Raw genomic sequence first — 5662 nt, forward strand, 5'->3', positions numbered from 1 at the left:
TTTTTAAAAAGAAAAAAGGTAGACTGCAAAGTCTGTGAACAATATCATTGGTTAACGATTTGTATCTGATCACATGCTAATATCGTAAACTCTGCATATCGTATATAGGCTTGACATTACTTAAGAACTACCTGGAGACGGACTCCTACCTTGCGATACATATACAATAACATCCCTGATTAATCTCCATACACACACCTTACACACATTTTCCCTTTAACTTTCGGTAGCCTTTACATCAGTTAGGTCACGTTGTAAGGTGCGAATATGTATAGAATTGCCATACCTATCCAAATTAACATGGGATCCGGTTTAGTAAAAATTTCCATTTCTAGCTATTCTGACGGTACAGTTAAGCACTTTCTAAAACCAATCAGACAGGAATGGTTCTTCAACAATCCACACGGCAGTGCTTGTAACGCACGCTTGTTCACATCAAGGACAACAACATTTAGTACTACAGAGTACGGTACACCCAGTGCCCTGTTGTACTACATTACTATAGACAACCATGCAGTCCACCCATTTCTATATAGAACAACACTGAAATATCTCGAACACTTAGATTGCTTAGATTCATTTTTTGATTTCACGGAGATTGTGTTAGCTGCAGTTTATTAGTTTAGAAATCCCACATTGGGAACATTCAACTATCAAACGAGAACATATACGGGCAATGTTGTAATGCATGTTACTGCAATAACGGTGCTTGTCACGGTATAATCTTGGAGTGCTACTATTCCACTATGCATGCTCCTGCTACCTCATGTTGCAGACTAGGGCCTGTTACAGACTGCAAAAATAATGCTGCTTTGGGTGTCTTTGGAGGTATGCTATTTAAATGATGCATGCATCCTAAGAATCCACAAGCTGCACCAAAAACTGCACTCCGGTGCTTAGGAATGGGGTGTGACTTTGGTGCGACCTCTGGACTCTTTGGACCCATGCATCATTTAAATAGCATACCTCCAAAGAGACCCGAAGCAGCTTTATTTTGGCAGTCTGTAACAAGCCTAAGATTAGCTAGTTTAGGGAGGGGAATGTAGAACTCTCAGGCAGAGAAGATGTCTTCCTGGGAATTCCAAAAAAAAATCTTTAACTCTTCCGATCCAAGATTGCAACAGGAGGCAGCTTGACCTGCCACAGTGGAATAGCAGCACAATAAAAGATCAGTGTGATAAACATCCATTTTTCTTTGTTATTATAGGAAAAATGCTGGCAACATGTGCCAGTACATTATGTAACTATATAAACAATACCAACAAATAGCAAACCCTTCATATTTCAATTCTGATATCTCTTGACCGTATATATTTGATTGTAAGCTTTTTAAACAGATCCCTATAACCAAGGGATATGGCCCATCATTTCTATATATTATTACTTGCTGCATGCATGATATTATATTAACTATATTAATATATTAATATATTAACTATATTAATATCATATTAATATTATATAATATTAACTATAGGGACAAACATTTAAATGTGGTGCCACAGGAAAGCAGTGCAGAATTACGTGTAAGAGGAATATTCTTTCCCTAACCCACAGTTCTAAGGTGAGTACCTTTGCCTTTTTTTAATACATCTGCGAGATCGTGTATTAGCAAACTGAGAACATTCTTCTGACTGGGTTAACAACCATTGGCTTTGTGTTTGTGGTTCAATTTCCCGATGTGAGTAATTTCCCTGAATTACAGAATCCACATGCATGACAGACGACATACTGCTTTCTGGAATTTGATTATCATCTTGGTCTTTACCAGTGCTGCTCCTATTTTTCTCTGGTGCTGCATATTCAATGTCTACATTATTATGTAGGGGTACTAGGTCATCATCTGTTTCACTATCACTGCTATTATTATACATTGTCAGTCCAAACAGAGTAGGACGACTGTTATGGTAGTTAACATGTTCTTTGATCCTTGTATATTTGCTTGAATGTGGTCCTCCTTGTAGCTGTGGCAAAGTTTCTGGAACCAGGATTTCAGAGGTTTGAGAATGAGCTCCTGAATTGTCAGCATGGCAATTGTCAATGTTTAGGCTAGTGGGTGGTCTGCTCTTACTTAATAGATCAACAATAGTAGACATGCAATGAAGTAATTGTTTTCTGTCCTCTTTGCTCGAAAGCACATCCTCTTTCATTATATTTATCAACTCGCTCTCCTTACGGGCACTTTCATCCATCCTTAGTAAAATTTCTTTCTGCAGATTCTCTCGCTGCTGTCTACTAATTTCCGTTTGCTGGTTGGTATTTTCCATGATGGTTCTCGCTATTAGTTCACCCCTCACCACTCTTCTACTTCTGTTCCTTATTCTTTGCAGACGTGTATTTGGAGACATGTTCACCACTGAAAGATGTCATCCTCTTGATTTTCTGTAGGGGAGATAAAGGAAATATTGTTCATCTATATCATTGATAAACCATTTCTTGCAAGTGTAACAGGGAGATTAAAATTAGGCACCCCTTTCAGATAATGGATTATCTGTAAGGATCTATTTTTGTTAAGCAAGCATTCTATATGTTCTTTTGAAAATTTTCTATTCAGCTTCCTTGTGTTCTTAAAATAAGACCTAGATAAATAATATTGGTGCCCAAGTTTCGTCTTATTAATCCCATTGACCATGTAGTGTTCACATTCTCTATATCAGAGATACCCATAACATCTAATAATACTGGAAAGTTTCCTAAAGGTACGGAAATCACTATACTGGGTATCACACGTCGCGCATATTTGCAATGGCATAGACACTTGTAACGGAAGACACCAAAACCATCGTAGAAATATATAGGGGAATGGAAGACTTTCTTTTCATTAATATTGATCGTTATCCACACATTATTATTCCTGTATTTCTTAGCAAGCGCAACGTGCCGAAAGAAATAGGTGATAGTCACCGGATGATGGACACTAACCTTCTCTTCCATCCGAAATTTCGTTCTCTTGTTCTGGTGAGTTACAGCTGGAATCGTTGTTATCTGCAGCTGGATAAACAATAAAAAACAAAGTTAAACACACAACAGGACAGCAGCTCTCTGAAAGAAACACTAAGTAGTACATACTACAAATATTAGTTTTAAACTCATACTGCTCTCCATTACACATATATCTCTATCTACTTTTAAGGATATGTTTGAGTCCCGAGGGTAGAGGAGGACTCATTGCATACTGTTTTGCTATTTTTTTAGGAATTACCTGTAACATATCAAGTTCTGTCAATGAATGGAGCTGCAGACCACTACATACGTGCATTACCTTGTGGACTGTTATCTGGTCTTGTGTTGGTGAATGAATTATTTCCAGTCTCCGAAGCATGACGTAAGGCTCCTTCACTTGTGTCCATAGTTGTGTAGCAAGCTGTTTTCAGTGTTTCAAATAAAAGGAAAATAAATACTTTAGGTTCAGAAACAGTTTTCTATGAAAAATTTACTTGATTTGTCAAAGATTCACAGGAATGTTGAACATGAATTTAGACCCTGGTGGAAATGAAAAGCTATTCACTATTCACAATTGTTATGGAATGGACAAGAAAGGAATGAGATGACTTGGCCAACGCAACTTCTGTTCTGTTGCCTGTAATCTAGCAATTAGACAATATTTAAATATAGCAATGAAATATTAGGTGGACCAGAATAATAACTATCCATGATTCTTTGCCGAAATGTCATTGGACAAATCATTACCTCAACAGTAACCTATGGAAATCTTGGCACACACACACACACACACACACTCACTCTCTCTCTCTCTCTCTCTCCCCCTCCCTCACGCGTGGACACACTCCCACTCTCTCTCTCTCACACACACACACACACTCTCCCTCCCTCCCTCCCTCCCTCCCTCCCTCCCTCGCACGCACGCACGCACTCTCTCTCTCTCTCTCTCTCTCTCTCCCCTCTCTCACACGCACACACACACACAGCCAACCACATTCAAGCACCATAAAAAATAAAAGGGTAAATGTACTGTTCCTGTAGTAACAGTAATGATTCAACGATAGCTTGACACTACTTGATACACACCGTTTGTGTTCCTTCTCTCACATGGAGGTACCATGGGGATGTTGGATGGGACTGATTTCTGTAAACCCTTCCTATTTTTTCCACTGGGATCGGAACGTCTGGACTTTGCAGTCTGGTTTCCTCTAGTTAGATCAATACTCCTGGACAACCTATTCACAACAATACTTGCGTCTCCATGCAAAATGTTATCTAGTTCTTTAAAATAGGGGCAACTAATGGGGTCTCACCCACTCATTTTGTTATAGTTTACCACCTTTTTGTATTCGAAACGCATGTGTTTGGTTTTGTTTCTGCACTCCTGCCCTGTTCTAGCATGATTCCACTTCTTCATCTCTTCAGCAATGTCTTTGAATATGTCCAGATTCCGATGAGATTCCCTCAGTCTGTCTTGGAAACGCGCTGCCCCCCAAATATCAAGCAAGTCCAAAATCTCGTTTCGACACCAAGGGACACCCTTTGTTACTTTCTCATTACTGCATACGGTGTTTTGCACGTCCGTCCCGGACAGAGATTGTGACATGTCTCCCTCCATTTTTCCCTTTAGATCACCAACGCTCCACAGGAAACCTCTTTGAAAATCCGCCGCCACAATAAGGATGGTGGATTCCTATTGGCTAATTGTACCGGAAACACGTACAGCCATTTCCTGTACACTCTAGGAATATTGGGAAACTCGCTGTCCCTCTCTGCAAAAACGCGGAAGAGACATTGCAGCCGCCTCCTGTCACATTATGGGGTTGACAGTTTTAAGGAGGGGTGTATAGAATTCGTAGGCAGGGAAGTTCTCTGACTGAGAAATCAATATACCACTCCTTAAAACTGGCAATCCCACAACAAAACACGAAATATTAATTCAAAGTTCTTTATGTAATGCCACTACAGTGTTGTAATGACTGATAAAAAAATCCACAACAGTAACGAAAGGAAATATTTATCTATTACGTGATGTCCCTCCATCTAGAACTGCTGTAAATGTCCTCGGAAAACTAGTGCATACAGTAGGACAAAATATAGCTATCAATGTTAAAAAAAAATTTTAAATGTTATAAGAACAAGGTAGATTTTCTCCATAGCTTTGTTCTTTCATTTGTCCCTGAATTAATTGGATATTTCAGGCAAAGCTACCATTATGTTGCCATTATAGTCCACTATTGCCAGGGAATAAATGTAGGACAAAATGTAGAACAAACAGTAGGACAAATGCAGCACCAAACTAAAGCACAAAATGTTAGACATTTTAGGTCCTAAAGTCATGGCTTACTTTAGGTCTTCAGTTGTCTTGTTGCAGCGGGACAATTATTCAAAACCTAACATACCTACCCGAGATCGTTACCTGGTATCAAACACAGTTTCCTGGTTTTTTTTTCCATATACAAACATGTCTACATGTTCTATAATTTTCACTGACGAAAGTCGTTAAAACATCTTGCAAGGGGACCAGGTATAGGAAAGATGTCATGATGGACCATCGTTACTGTAGGGACTGGACGGGGATGGAATTGGAACGTGTAGGATATCGCACACGGGGGATTTTACGTTCTCATAACGTTTACTGGAGAGGGAGGACGGAAACAAATCGTTGGGGACATTTTACGCGAACGGAACGGAACGGGTACGCACTGTAAATGTTTCG

The 5662-nt window shown here is 39.4% G+C and overlaps 1 long non-coding RNA gene across 1 annotated transcript; it reads right to left on the reverse strand.

Annotated features, from left to right (window-relative positions):
* Positions 1–2922: 2922 nt before the first annotated feature.
* On the reverse strand, positions 2923–4276 carry LOC149318155 (uncharacterized). The gene is made up of 3 exons (XR_016279805.1): positions 4030–4276; positions 3263–3364; positions 2923–2991 (listed from the first exon to the last, which is right to left on the reverse strand). It is a non-coding gene; the product is annotated as an uncharacterized LOC149318155 (long non-coding RNA).
* Positions 4277–5662: the final 1386 nt, after the last annotated feature.

The sequence above is a fragment of the Sceloporus occidentalis genome, unplaced genomic scaffold (genome assembly GCF_023333645.1).
Source record: "Sceloporus occidentalis isolate IW3139 unplaced genomic scaffold, rSceOcc1.0.p SCAF_2, whole genome shotgun sequence".
NCBI lineage: Eukaryota > Metazoa > Chordata > Lepidosauria > Squamata > Phrynosomatidae > Sceloporus > Sceloporus occidentalis.